General features: G+C 48.9%; 1 pseudogene; it reads right to left on the reverse strand.

The window, feature by feature from the left end:
- Positions 1 to 5,540: 5,540 nt before the first annotated feature.
- On the reverse strand, positions 5,541 to 6,756 carry LOC148091926 (m7GpppN-mRNA hydrolase-like; annotated as a pseudogene).
- Between the last annotated feature and the right edge of the window lie 8,297 nt (positions 6,757 to 15,053).

The raw sequence follows: 15,053 nt of genomic DNA on the forward strand, positions 1-15,053 counted from the left end.
AAATGTCCTGATTTCTGGGGTTTGTTTAAAATGTGCCAGCAAGAAAAAGGGTGGAGGGGATGAATGAAAACAAGCTGTTGATAATTTTTTAATTATCAATTAGTGGTTGAGAGACACACGGAAGTTCGTTCATTTTACTGTTTTATTTTTATGTTTGTTTGAAAGTTTCCATTAAGAATTTTTTAAATAGTGGTAGAGCATCGACTCAGGAACCAAGAGGTCACCGGATCCCAGTCAGGGCACAAGCCCGGGTTGCGGGCTTGATCTCTAGTAAGGGGCCTGCGGGAGGCAGCCGATCAATGACTCTAATCATTGCTGTTCTCTCTCTCTATCTCTCTTCCTTCCTCTCTCTCTAAAATCAATAAAAACATATTGTTAATAAGAAAATTTTTAAATAAAGAGAATGGGAAGAAGTTGAAAAAATCACAGGTTTCCTGTCCTGCGAAGAAAAGAAGTTGTTTGAGGGGGGCAGGGAAGTCTAAGGGAGAGAAGGTGAAAAATCTCTGCGTTTCTCCTACAGGAAATAACAACAGCAAAGTGGCAGGGACAGAACACAAGAACTAGCTGAGCAAACACTGAGCTAACATTCACTCTCTCCCCGGGGTGGGTGCGATAAACAAGAAAGGACACCAACTCACCCAGCGCCCACGCAGTGACAAGCACTGTCACCAGCATCTCATGAGTCCTCGTAATAATACTGTTCAGCCAGCCAGCTAAATATTATTTTTAATAGCTCCTGTGCTGATCGTTCGGCAATTGCCAAGTCTCATCACCACCCCTGCCCAGGCCCCCTCTCTCTCTATTCTGCCCTGCCCTGCGCCCCAGCAAGCCGAGCCCTGCACTGGGTCACCCACGCCTTTGCCAGCTGGTTTCCCACACAAGTGGGATAATGGGGAGCTCCCGAGGGTCATCGATGGCAGCAGGGAGGAAAGTAATGGTCTTCCTCAGGTGCGACTCTGGAGTCTCATCTCCAGGGCAGTTGTGCCCTCTGGGTGGGCTCCGGGAACCGGCCCCTCCCCAGCTCTCCCTGGGAGCCCCTAACTCTTCCTTCTCAGGTCCCCTCAGTCTAGGGGGGAAACGCTCCCCCTTGGCTCACCCCTGGGTGGCTCCCCATTCCTTGTGTGCTTCTTTAACCCTCTCTGTGTATCTGCAAACAGTGCTTTCATTAGAAGTCTCTTCCCCTGAACCATCTGGAATAAGTTGTTTCCTATAGAGACCCTTAGTGATAAATCCCCGAGGCTATGCGTAGACACTGACGGGTTAAAGAGGGGCCTCAGGGGATCAGAGTTGTGCTTTAGGAAGCTCATCATGGCGCAGTGTGCAGAAGACACTGAAGGAGCACCAGGCGGGGGTAGAATATGACCCCTTAGGAGGTTATGTCAGTAACAAAGGCAAGAGATTATGGAGACAGATTATAAAACATTGCTTTTTAAAAAGCCTTTCCTCCTCGCTCTACTCAGGGGGAACCCTGACTCCCACAAGACCCCGCAGTGCCAAGGGGCACAATTAGAAACTTGTATTGGGCAGGGACTGCCTGTGCCACAAAACCAAGCTCACAAACATATCTTCTCTTTTTCCAATAAATTTTATTAATTTCTCATTTAATTGTTCATTTCTGCCGAAGAGAAAGATATATTCTACTGGAACCCTGGGATTTCTCAGGCAGCTGGGTTTAAGGGGCCGCTCTGCAGTTGCCCCGACCCCTGTGCCTCCGTCCTGACCTCCAGGGCCACCGCAGGGCAGCCTGCTGTGCACAGGGTGTCCCCCCACTGCGGGCGGCCCCCCTCGGCGTGCCTGCTGGTCATGGGTCCATGGCCCAGTGGCAGCAGGTATCCTTGCCTGGACCCCGCAGATCAGGCAGGTGGAACATAAGAACATTTAAAAAGTAAATTCAAAGACCACTTTCTCTCTCAAAGACATAATGAAACCAACACAAGGCCTCTTCTCGCCTTAGCCTGCAGCACACACAAGCACATCACTGCATATTCGGCACACTCCTTGTCGCTCGATTTCTCCAAACCGTCTGAAATTTCTCAAAGGGGAAGTCCGGCTCTAAGGCTACGCCTGGCCTTTCTCAGGGAAATCTGGACCCTGAGAAACGCATGCACGGGTCCGAGGGAATGAGCATAGCAGATGCGCGGATCGCCCCCACACCCACCCTCCGCGGGCTCTGCACACTCGAGTCACATCACACACATAGACTTTAACTCACATAGACTTTATCTCAAACTGTCAAGATAGCTAAAGGCCTCAAGGTACCAAAACGCCATCCCAACAACATTTTGTTCCTCGGGCACTGAGTAAAGCAACACAACATCATCAATACTGAGCTACTGTCAAACCGGCCAAACTGAAGAGATGATTGTTGGTTCTCGAGGAGGCTCAACACCCTTAGAAGACACGCTTCTGATAACTAACTCGAGTCTCTCTTGCTACAGTATTGAGAGCTGAAAACTCCAGCTCTAGGAACCTGAAAGACTGACCATGGTACAGGACTCACTTAGAAAAGAAAACACACACAGAATTACTAAAAATTAAATGGTTTCCAGATGACAGTAAACAAGGGACAATTATTTACCTGTCAGGCAAACAAAGTTTTCACCCCTTGCTAAGGAAGAGAAGTCTAGAATTCTCAGACCAACTCTACATAGACCTCAAGGAGACCAGGCAAAGCAGCTGTGCTTCTGGAAGAACAGTAAGAGCTTCCGAGCAGAATCATGTAGTGCACTTTTTTAAAAAGATCTTAGCTGATCTGGAAATAGCCCAAGTGTCCATCAGTAGCTGAGTGGATAAAAAAGCTGTGGGACATTCACACCATGGAATATTATGTAGCTGTAAAGAAGAAGAATCTCGTACCCTTTGGGACAGTATGGATGGACCTGGAGAATATTATGCTAAGTGAAATAAGCCAGGCAGGGAAAGACAAATATCACATGATTTCATTATACATGGGATCTAAAGAACTTAATAAACTGATGAACAGAATAGATTCAATGACATGGAAGCATAGATGAGACTGACGAATGTCAGAGGAATGGAAGGGGTGGGGGAGTCGGGGGGGGAGAGAGTAACCAAAGAATTTATGTGCATATGTACCCAACCCAAGCACAGGGACAATGGTGGGAGAGCAACTGGGGAGGGGGAAGGAACGGGGTGGAACGGGTCATTGGGGAGAAAAAGGGACATCTGTAATATTTTTAACAATAATGAAATTTAAAAAATAAAATAAATAAATAAAATAAAATAATAAATAAAAAGAGCTTAGCTTTTGTAACCTCACTGATAGACCTAGAGAACGTTATGCTCAGTTCAATATGTCAGATGAAGAAAGACAAATACCATATGATTTCACTTCCATGTGGAATCTAATCAACAAAATGAACAAACAAAATGGAAACAGACTCTTAGATACACAGAACAGACTGTCAGGTGTCAGAAGGAAGGGGGATTGTGAGCCGGTTGAAAAAGGTGAAGGGATTAAACAGGACGAATTGGTAGCCACAGAACAGCCACAGAGCTATAGATCACAGCACAGGGAATGTAGTCAGTGATGCAAAGATGAATATGTGCAGGGCCAGGGGGTACTTGAATTAGGAAAGGGTGGGGGGCACTCTGTCAAGTACATGATTTTTAACCACTTTGCTGTGCAGCTGAAACTACTACAGAATAATATTGAATGTAAATTTTAAATGAAAAATTATATATATATATAAAGTCACCAAAGGGTTCACAAATTAGTCGCATTTCAAGATGGAAGATTGTGAATAACTTAATTCTAAACACAATGCCGTAATTGTGAGTTCTCCTGCTTAGCATAAAGGGAGTGACACTTTTATTAATAAATAGAATTTGTCCTTTATAATCAAGTCTTTTAAAAGCTGAAGAAAAATACTACAGTGAATTTCTTACAATAGCATTTCCTTTGATAGTCCCAAGGAGTTACCTAGAACTCCTATGAAATAGGCTATCTATACAGAATAAAGATTTCCACAATAAAATTTTGACAGAGGTGTATTTTGTGGATACCACATGTTAAAAGGTGCTTTTGAAACCTACACAACAGATGCGCCCGCACGCATGTGCTCACGCTCCCCACCCCCACAAAGAAACATCTTCGCTGAGGTCAGAAGCCGCCCCGACACTGGAGTCCCCCTAACACCCGGGTGACTGTCCCCTGTTACAGCTGAAATTCTCCTGAGAGTGGGCACTGCCATCCTGACGTGGACTTAAGAATCCTGAAGGAGCCAAGCACATTCCTGGGAGCCTTGTGCGTGTGACCGTCATGCTCTGACCCCCCAGGGAGACGCTTCACTTGAACTCGGGGCAGCTTCCCACCCTCTGCTGCCCCCCAGCCCCCAGGGGCCTCGGCGGGCTGATGAGAGCAGCTCGGTCTCTGCTGCTGCTGCGACGGAACCAAACAAGACACCAGGGTCCCCAGATCCACCCTGAGCTGCAGCCTAAAACCTAATGGCCTCAGCTGTCCTGCGTATTTACCCAGCAGCGCTGTGGAAGAATTCACCCGGCAGAATCCTGTGCACACGGAGGGCTGGTGGCCGGGGGCGAGGACACGGCCAAGGCAGCCCTGGGCCCGGCCTCTGCTCCCTGCTGCCGTCTCTCCCGCAGGCTCGTGGGTGCGCTGACTGCATCCAGCACACGCCAAATTAGAGCAGCAACTGCCACCCGGACTCAGCCCCTCTGCAGGCGAGGACCGTGTCCCTTCGTGAAGGGCTAAGGGTTCGTCTTGAACGTGAGCGTGGCCTGGCGGATGCTGGCTCTAAGTCAAACCTGTCAGCCCAGCTCCAGGCAGAGCAGGGTCGGAGAGCCTCAGTGCTGAGGAGCCAAGGAAGGTGCCAATGCCACCAAGGCAGGGGACCTGCCATCTTGACCTCGGTGACATTTCAGCTCTGGGTTCACTTCATAACTGTGTGCTTTAACTTCCCTTTCTAATTGCAGTATAAGAGACACTCTTGCAATCACTGAAATGGGGAGATTGACTGCTTCATAACTCAAATACTATTTTCTTGATGAGATTATAAAATAAGCCCGGGCCGGTGTGGCTCAGTGGGCTGAGCACAGTCCCAGGCACTGAAAGGTGGGCAGTTTGATTCCCAGTCAGGGAACACACCAAGGTGGTGGGTTCAGTCCCCAGTTGGGGGGCGTGCGGGAGGCAACCAACGGATGTTTCTCTCTCACGTCGATGCTTTTCTCTCTCTTTTACTCTTCCTCCTTCTCTCTCTGAAAAATGAATAAAAACATTTTTCTTGAAAGAATATAAACCACAATCAGAGAGCAAAACACCTTAAAAAAGCAACATAAATTTATTAGCCAAACAGTAAAACGATGCACCTGTAGAAAAGCTTATAAGTGCATTTTCAGTTTAAACTCATGGATATTACTCTGTACAGAGAGCAATATCTTCAGAAACCTCCTTGCCTTCCTGCAGTTCTTTAAAACACCTGAAAAAGGTAAGGCGCAGAGAGACCCCCCTTCAAATGCATTTGACCTCTGTGCTTGGGGCTCCCACAGAACACCTGATGCTCTCAAAGGCCCAGGAATTTCGTTACAGAGTCATGGTCAAACCTGACACTCAGAGAGGCTCTGGGTGGAAAGGGGAACTTGCAGTGTCCATCACATGCCCCACACTGTCCCTCGGCAGGTTCTGGTCCCTGGCCTTCCCCAGAGGCAGTTAAGTCACGTGCAGCATCGGTTGCAAAATTATCCTGAAGTTTTCATGGATGAAGCTTGTTTTTATACATATTTCATCAAGGAATTCCACTGTTTGGCTGGCTGACTGGCTGTGGACCCATTTGTTCTCTTCTTGACACTGCTTTCTGCCATTTCCCCTCACACTTTGATTCTTTGCTTTTAAAATATCAGACATTTCAGAAAAAGTATTACGTGATTTTGCTGCAGTGTTTGGCTGTGCTTTACCCACCGGGCACCAGAAGAACCTTTGGGAAATAACTGCCGACTGTGCTGGGATTTGCTTTGACTCCATTTTTCCAGTGTAAAGGTTTAGGTGGTGAGCTGGGGAAAACCCACTGTCAGTCTGAGGCATCTCCAAAGCTTGGAGAAAGCCAGTGCCTTACAGGTCCGATAATAGGATCGGCCATCAAAAAGTTGTGAGGAGCCAAACCAAGTTTGGATTTGGGGGTCATTTCATTTCTGTGACAGGGCAATTTCTCTGTGGAGAACCGCACAATGTTCTGAATCTCTCTTCTGGTTTTCAGGTCACATGTTGTGTCTTCGGAATTCCTGGAATGATGTTCAGACAAGCAAGCTGGTCATGGATTTGCAGTGCAATGTAATCGCTACAACTACAATATTTGCTATCAAAGCCAGTTTCTTAAAAGACCACTCTAGCAGTCCCACCATGAGGAGCTTCTTTATTTACTTTTCCTCTAGAAATGCCCAACTGGATTTCGCTAGGTATCCTTGAACCAACAGTACATGTTCAAGTGTCTCGTCAAGAATAATTGCACCATATGTTGATATCCCATTTCATATTCCATCCAGTCATCCAAAACGTCTTTGACATCCTCTCCGTGAGGCAGCAAAAGTGAACAGTGACTCAAGACAGCTCTAGCAAAGTCTCTGATCCCACACCGAGGGAACCCTGGTGCGTTCTGCATGTAGGAATCCAAGTAAAACCAATGGGCAGGTTCAATCTGAAAACACAATGAAATAGCATTGTGTGCTGGGGCTGTGCAAAATAAATCGGCTTCAGAGATTGTGCAGGATGCTGTCGAGGATCATGGGTATGGCACAGAGCCCCTGGCTCACCAGGGAGCAGGTTCCTTCAAGCACACCAACTTTGTGTTAGCTCTTCCCCTTCTGCCGAAATTGCTTCCTCTGCTCCGGAGCGTGAAGCGTCTCCTTGAGAATTTCCTGATGGACGAAAGGCAGGGAACAAGCCTTAATGACCAGAGCCACCCATGTGAGGGATCCCAGGGCAGAATCAGACATAACAGGGCCCCTGCAGCAGGGTAGGCCCAGCCATCCTGACTCCCAGGCCAGCTCCCTGCCCAGGCCACTCAGGCTTGCTCAACGTGATTCAATAGTGCCGACGGGGTGCAGGGATCGGGAGCCAGGGAGGGGCTAAGAGGGTGGAAGTGGAGAGCTCGGGGAGATACTATAACCATCGATGATCCCTGGAGCTCAAGCGCCTGGATGAGACCAGGTCCTTCATGGTGAGAGTCATAAAATGAGGGGCTGGGGATGAGTTTCAAAGAAGAACTTACGGGTAGGAAAGAGAGAACATGACAGAGAGGAAAGGAAATAAATTCCAAACGCTTTCTTGCTCATTCTGTCTGGGTCTTCATCATCCTTACGTAGTGTTCAAGTGGACAATGGCAGCGACAATGTTGGGGTGGCCATGGGAAAGGAGAAGGGAGAGATGGATGGATGGATGGATGGATGGATGGATGGATGGATGGATGGATGGATGGATGGATGGACTGATGGGTATGTGAATAGATGGGTGGGGGCACAGGTGGTCAAGTGGGCAGGTGGCTAGATAGATGAATGACTGGACAGGCAGATAGAGGGATGGAGACCTTGAGTGGATTAGAATATGGTTGAATGGGGGGAGGAGTAGATGGGCCAATGTGTGCAAGGGCAGTTCAGTGGTGGTTGGATAAGAGGAAAGATGAGTTGATCCGATATTGATTTTGTATGGTGATAGATGTATTGCCTTGATCCCATTGTAAGGTGTACAAATGACAAGTCACAATGTTGTACACTTGAAATTAATATAATACTGAATACCAACTATACATTAATGAACAAAATTTTTAAAGGATAGTTAAGTTGATATATAAGTGAATGAGTGGATAGATGGATGAGTGGATGGACAGGCAGGGAGACAGGCGGGTGGATGAGTGAGGGAGTCCTGGGATGAAAGGGTAGCCCAGAGCCCGCTGAGCAACACAATGACTTTCCTTCTTGCTATCTCCAGCTGCCACCACCGCCGTGGGCCTGCTGGTTTTCCCTGTCAGCCTGGCCTCCCCATTCCCCAAGGAAGCCTGTGGAGCCTCCTCTGTGTACCGCAGTGGACAGTGCCAGCTGGGCTGGGGCTGAGTGACTGTCATCCTCATTTCAGTCCTGGCCAGCCTCCTGCCCATGACCAGGTGGCCACACAGGACCCAAATACAGGACAGGGCCATGCTCTTCTCCAGTGACACTGAGAAAATCATCCTTATGCCAGAAATGAGCAAATGAAATTTTCCCAGGAGGAGCAAAAAGAGCTCATACCACAGCTATATGAAATCACCACATACCCGGGTTCAAATCCCAACTCTGCTGCTCCTTTGCTGTGTGACCTTAGGCAAGACACTTCACCTCTCTGAAAGTCAGAGTATTCTTCTGTGAAATGGGGGGAGAAGGTGAAATATTTCCTACCTCATCCAGCTGTTAGGTTGAGAAGCCAGGGACACTAAGGTCACAACCAGAAAATAATTGCCATCTGGGGAGCCCTCTTGTACATGGGCCTTGGGGTACATGATACACAGTTTGCAAAATGGGCTCAATGATTTTCCTGCCACTCTGAAGCTAGGCTAGGCCATGTCGCCTGCGTTGGCCCATGGGGTGTTAGCAAAATCCCCACGGCACAGACTTAAAGAGAGCTTGTGTATCTCTGTGGTCTGTGTTCCCTATGATAACATGCGCAGGTTGGCCTGCTGGAGGATGACTTGTGCAGCACAGACAAGTCACCCAGGCAGTTGAGAGGCCCGAGAAGGTCAACAAAACTTTCAGTTGACCTTCAGAGCAGAACTGCCCTGCTGACCCACAGACTCACAAGTAAAGGAAATGTGTGCTGTTGGAAGTCACTGACCTTCGGGGGTTGCCTGCTATGCAGTAGTCGTGTGGCCCTTGATGGCTGATACATCAGTAGTGAAGAGAACTCCCTCCTGCTTTGGGCCGATGAACTGGGGAATCCCTAAGAACAGAAGGGTCTGACTTGGTCACTGAAGTATTCCTACCTTCCAGGACATTCCTGATGGTACCTGGCACATAACAGGCACTCAGTAGCATTTGGTGAGTAAATGAAAGTCTAGCACAGTACTAGGGGCTCTGGACACACTATCTGTTTAAGCTGCACACAAACCTCCCCTCTCAACCATTATTCCCATTTGATAGATATGGAAAGTGAGGCCCACAACTATGGGTGCTTGCCTGAGGCCCCAGAGCTGGGAAGTGGTGGGGCTGGAGTTCAAACTCAGGTCAGACTCCAGTCACCGTCCACCCAATAGCTAGGGTGACCCTCTGTCCCGAGGGCCCAGATGCCCATCCCTCACCATGCCTGCCGCACCCTGAGGGAGTGGATCCTGGCCTTCACGCCCTCCCCGCTCCCTGAGATAAGCTGCCCATCACCTTGATGCTGATGGCGGAGGCCCGGGCATCATTTGGTGCAGTGACCGCCAGGCTGGCCCCTGGTGAGCACTTAGCCAGGGCAGCTGTGCGGGGCTCCCGCAGGCTCTGCTGCACGACTGCCCCACAGCCCAGCCACTCTGCCGGGGTCTGTGGGCAGCGGCCTGAACCTGCTCATCCACCTGCCAGGGCACATGGTGCACGGTCACAGGAAACGCCGGGACCCCGGAGAGAGCCAGTCCCACAGAAAAAGGGTGGCTCTGACCTGGGACCCTGTGCCCTGGAAACACCCTTGAACATCCATGGAGTAACATCCAACATACATAAACCGAGCACCTACTATGCGCCAGGCAGGGGCTAGGCTCTGGGAACAAACAAAAGTGAGCAAGGCTACTTCTTTCTTCCAACCCATCCTTCCTTTCCCCCTCCCTCCCTCCCTCCCTTCCTTCCCTCCCTCCTGCACATATTAAATATTTGTTGAGCCCCTCCCCTGAGCCAGGCAGTACACTGAGACCTGGGCACACTGAAGAGAGAAGACTGCTTCTTCCACCTTTATTACCCTCCTGCTCCCCGGCCTCATTTAATTTGAGGAGCACCTTCCACGTGCTAGGCACCCAGCTCGGCTTCTGGGCAGGCGGGCCACTCATGCCAACAGCCACTGGCCGCTGGAAGTACCGAGGGCCTCCCACACGCCCAGCACGGGGCTGGGTGCTGAGGTCACAAACCTGAGCAAAGCTGACCACGTCCTTCCCTTATAGCAGTGGTCTCAGAGCAGAGCGCAGATTTCACCCCCTTCCCTCGTGGGGTTTCACCAGAGAGCAGGGCCTTTGAGTTGTTTCTGTGCTGCACAGCCCAGGTGACCCAGGTTCTGGGTCGGCCAGACCTCTGGGCACAGACGGAGCAGAAAGCTGATGGAAGGACGTGGAGGGGAAGGACGGGAGGTCAGGGGGCAGGGACACTGTCCCCTGCCCAGTTGGGGGGATCCTTTAGCTATTCAGGGCTTTAGCAGACAGGTTCTGGGTCTGCCCTGCCCGAGGGCCTCTCCCGAGTGGCTCCTTCCCATCAACCTCCTGAAGACTCGCCCAAACCCACCTCCCCATTCCCACCGCCGACCTGGGCTAGGCCTCCATGGCCCTGCACCTGACGACCCCAGCAGCCTCCTTCCGGGGCCTGCTTGTCCCAGCCTGGCCCCTCCGCCATCCACCACTCAGCAGCCTTACCCCTTGTTTCCGCTGCAGCCCACCTCTCACTGCTGCGCCTCACCCATTTGGATGTTCCTGCCACCCACCTCCATCTCGCCCTTCCACCCCTCCCCACACAAGCACACCCGCACACACCCCACATCACGCAACAGCCTCCTCTAGGGATCTGCTCCTCTGTCCCCTCTTCCTAGAGGCCCTTCCTCACCCTCCTTGCCTGGAAGGAAATTCCTTTCAAGAATTCGGGTGGCATTCTGCCCGGCACAGGTGCCTTCTGGGTGATCACACAGGCCCTGGGTTTGCTTCCATCTGACTGCACAACCCCTCTCACCTGGCAAGGACTTCATCTAAGGCAGCCTCGGGTCCCCAGGCCCGAGCACAGGGCCCGGCACGACGGACTTCTCAGTTACTGTCTGCCCAGGACCCGCTGGCAGGGGGAGAAGCGTGGAGGGGCCTCAGGCTGGCACCAAGATGACAGTTCACTGGCACCGCCTCATCCTATGGAACCACACTGTGGGAAAGTTTCCATTCTCAACTCTCTTTCGACTTCTCTGATCAGAGGACAGCAGGCTCCTTAACACTTTATAATCTGCCCTTGAAGAGAGACCAGGCCTCAGACAGGCTACTGCTCCTGTGTAGATGGAATATATCATGTTTTCATATTCTACTCATTCTTATTGTTTCCTCTTATTCAGGGCAAGTCATATTGACAATAGGGGTATAAAATCACTTCTTAAGTGAGTTATAGACATTTTAAGTGAGTCCAGTTTCAAAGACAAATATTAGGTAAATAGCACAGATGGGACACAGATATGCAGTATAAAATACCATGAGGATTTGAAAATTTAGTACGAATAAAAGAATCTAGAATTCCTCATTAACAACTTTTCTACAGAATATATGCTGAAATGGTATCCTATTGGATATACTGGGTTAAATAAAGTATATTATGAAAATTAATGTCACTGATGAAATGACACACAAGTGCAGACACACACGAGCAGATGCAAAAACTGGTGCAGATCCTAGTAGAGTCTGTCATCTAGTCAGTGCTATTGTGCTGATGTCAACGTCCTGGTTTCATAACTCACTACAGTTCTAGTTTCCACTGGGGGAAGCTGGGTTAAGGGGACACAGGACATCTATAATCTTGTTGTAACTTCTTGTGAACTTACACTTATTTCAAAACAATAAGTATAAAATACTAATGGTATCTGTTTCTTGTTTATTTTAAACTCCTAAACCATTTAAAATTACAGTGTGGTATTAGCTGAAGATTACTAACTACAGTGTAGTATATATCAATGCAACAGAACAGAGAATCCAGAAATAGGCCAACACTCACGTGCCCCATTGGTTTTTCACAAAGATGCAAAAGCGATTCACCGGAGGAAGGAGAGCCTTTCAGCAAAGGGTTCATGAGGAGCCAGACGTCCATAGGCAAGAGCTGAACCTCGACCTAAATAGCACATTGTATACAGCAATGAACTCAAATGGGTCACAGACTTAAATGGAAAAAGTAAAACTATTAAAATTTTTGAAAAAAAAATAGGAGAAAATCTTCATGATCTAGGGCAAAATAATTCTTAGGCTTGACCCCAAAAACAATCCATAGAGGAAAAGTTGATAAATTGAATCTCATCAAAAATTTTAACCTGTGTTCAACAGAACTGTAGGACAATATCACAACCAGGGCGTTGACACTGGTGACACCGCCCAGCCCTGGTGAGGATGCAGGTGGCGCCCACTCATATATTGCTGGTGCGAATATAAAACCCCACAGCCACTGCGAACGCTGGGCAGTTTCCTATGAAACTAAGCACGCAAAAGCAAGCATTTATGTTTCTTATTAAACTAACCAGATGACCAAGCAAGTACACTCTTGAGCATTTATCCCACAGAAATGACAACTTATGCTCACACACAAACCTGTACACACATGCTCAGCGCACCTTTATTTGTAAGAGCCCGAAGCCCTGGAAACAGCGCCCCGGCCCAGCGACAGGGGGAGGCGAGCACACTGTGCGGCACCCACGCACGGAGCCCTCTCAGCCGGGAGAGCGACCGGCCACTGACACCCACACGGCTTGGATGGAGCGCCAGAGAATTACGCTGAGGGGAAAAAGTGAATCCCCGAAGGTTACATACTCTCTGATTCCACTGATACAACATTCCTGACGTGACAAAATTATAGACATGGGGACTGCATCAGTTTCCAGGGGTAGGGACGGGGTGGGTGTGAGGCACCAAGACCCTCACAGCACCACAAATGTTCACTATGTTGCTGTGCTGGTGACACACAAACCTACATGTGCGATAAAACTGTAGAGAACCAAACACACACACACACGAGGACAAGTAACTCCAGAAGTCTCAACAAGATTGGCACACTGCACCCAGTCAGTGCCCTGGTTGTGATGTTATACTGTGGTTCTGCAAGATGTTCCCTTGGGGGAAATTGGGGAAAGGATACTCGACATCTCTCTGCATGTGAAACTACAATGATCTCAAAATTGTAGAAATCACATTTAAACAGACAGCTGTGGCTTGTGCTGTATCACTCTTGCACAGCGCCCCCCTCGAGCTTCCTGGCCTCCCCGTATCTCCCTCCCCGCCTTGTCCAACATGGTACCGGAGCTCCCCCAGCCCACAGTACCTGGCTCATTTGTTTTGCCAAACACCCTCTGCCCTCAGGTGTAACCAACGTCCTTTCTTTCTATTTCTGTCATCCCGAACTGGTAGTGCCCGGCAGGAAGGGCCACGTGGCCCTGCACACCCCAAGCTGGATGCCCATAGAGGATGAGGCACAGCAGCTCCTGCTCCTCAGGGCTCCTGCTCTTGTAACTCTGCGGTGGGGGGACAGGGGAGAGTAAAGGGTTTGGTCCACAGAAAGCCAGGGGTAGACTGTGAACCAGCAGTTCTGCTTTTCAGACTTAGCCCTTAGAGATCCTGGCAGGAGGGAGCAAAGCCATATGAACCCAGTATCCACAGTAAAATAGTATGAAAGGGAAAAACCCGGGGAGCCCCTCCATACCCCAGCAGCGGGGTACAGTGCACCCCCACATGGAAACCACACAGAGTAAAAAGGGTGAGACATGCGTCTATGCGAACCTACCCAAAAAGCTGTTCGATGTGTATTGTAAAGGGAAACAACCTGCAGGTCGTGTCTAGTGTGGGCCCTATTTTGTTACAGAAAGGAAAATGAAGAAAAGGCCAGTGGACACTAAACTTCTATTTCTACTTAATTTTCAGTCCGTTTCATACATTGTGCTTATTTGGGAATATTATCTTACAGTTTTTCATCTTGAGTAAGTTCTAAGAAAATTGTTTTAAAGCAAATAAATCCACAATGAACAATTACAGCTGGTTCTGCTTACACTAGTAATTTGGGGGCACACTAGGATGACTTTAACAATGGTTTGTTCTTTTGTGGAGTAGATTTTCTCTGCTTTCTTTTTTGAAATTCCTTTTTGAGGCAAAGGCTCTGCAGTTACAGTCCGTCAAGCAGGGGGACCGGCAGGTCTTATCTGTGAGTGTGTCGGCGCGTGTGTGTAAAGTGCAAAAGGCTGCTGGAAGGCTACTCTGAAGGGCACTGGGATCCTGTTTCCTCTCACCTCTGAACTTCACATTCCAAAATTAAAAGCATAGTTTACAACCTGACTCTAGTCTTAGAGCCTGAGTGGCTGCTGCTGCTATAATGGTGAGCACTTACACAGCTCATCCAAGTGCCAAGGAGCTGTTCAGGAGCTTACATAACCTACTCATTGAGTGCCCACCCCAAGTCTATGAAGTATGTACTCTTACCCCATCTTATAGGTGGAGAAACTGAGGTACAAACTGGTTTCATCACTTGTCCAGGTCACAGTGCTAAGAAGTGTGGAGTTGGAATTTGAACCCCAATTGCGTGGCTCCAGAACCTGGGCTATCAACCACCATCGGGACTGAGCCACATCGTGTGATGACATCACTCGAGACCCATCTCAACCCCTCCCCTTCCTCCAGGAAGCTCTTCCATTTGGGTTCCATGAATACCCAATGCCTGCTCCATGGAGCCCTGCATTAGGCACTGGGGATGGGCGGGAACAGAACAAGCAGCAACCTTGATCTCCAGGCACTCAGGCGTAGGACCTGCTGTGCTATTTCACAGGCCCATGCAGGATGGTTTAACACTTTTCTAGAATTTTGAAAATACAAAAGTTTTATCTTCCTCATCCAGGCTGAGAGGCTGGGGAAATAAAACCTTCTAAGATTTGATATAGCAGAGTGGAAAAAACTGAGCCTCTGCAGTCAGGCAGGCCTGGGTTTGGCTCCCAGCTCTGTTGATTATTAGCTGTGTGACCTTGGGACAGTCAATTTGTCTCTCTCTGCCTTAGTTTCCTCATCTGTAAAAGTGAAATAATCAGGGTGCTTGTATTGTGAATTTAATTTTTAAGTTCTTGGCAAGGGATTGAACAAAACACCTTTTTCTTCTGCTACTGCCCTCAG

The sequence above is a fragment of the Miniopterus natalensis genome, chromosome 11 (genome assembly GCF_054644295.1).
Source record: "Miniopterus natalensis isolate mMinNat1 chromosome 11, mMinNat1.hap1, whole genome shotgun sequence".
Taxonomy (NCBI): domain Eukaryota; kingdom Metazoa; phylum Chordata; class Mammalia; order Chiroptera; family Miniopteridae; genus Miniopterus; species Miniopterus natalensis.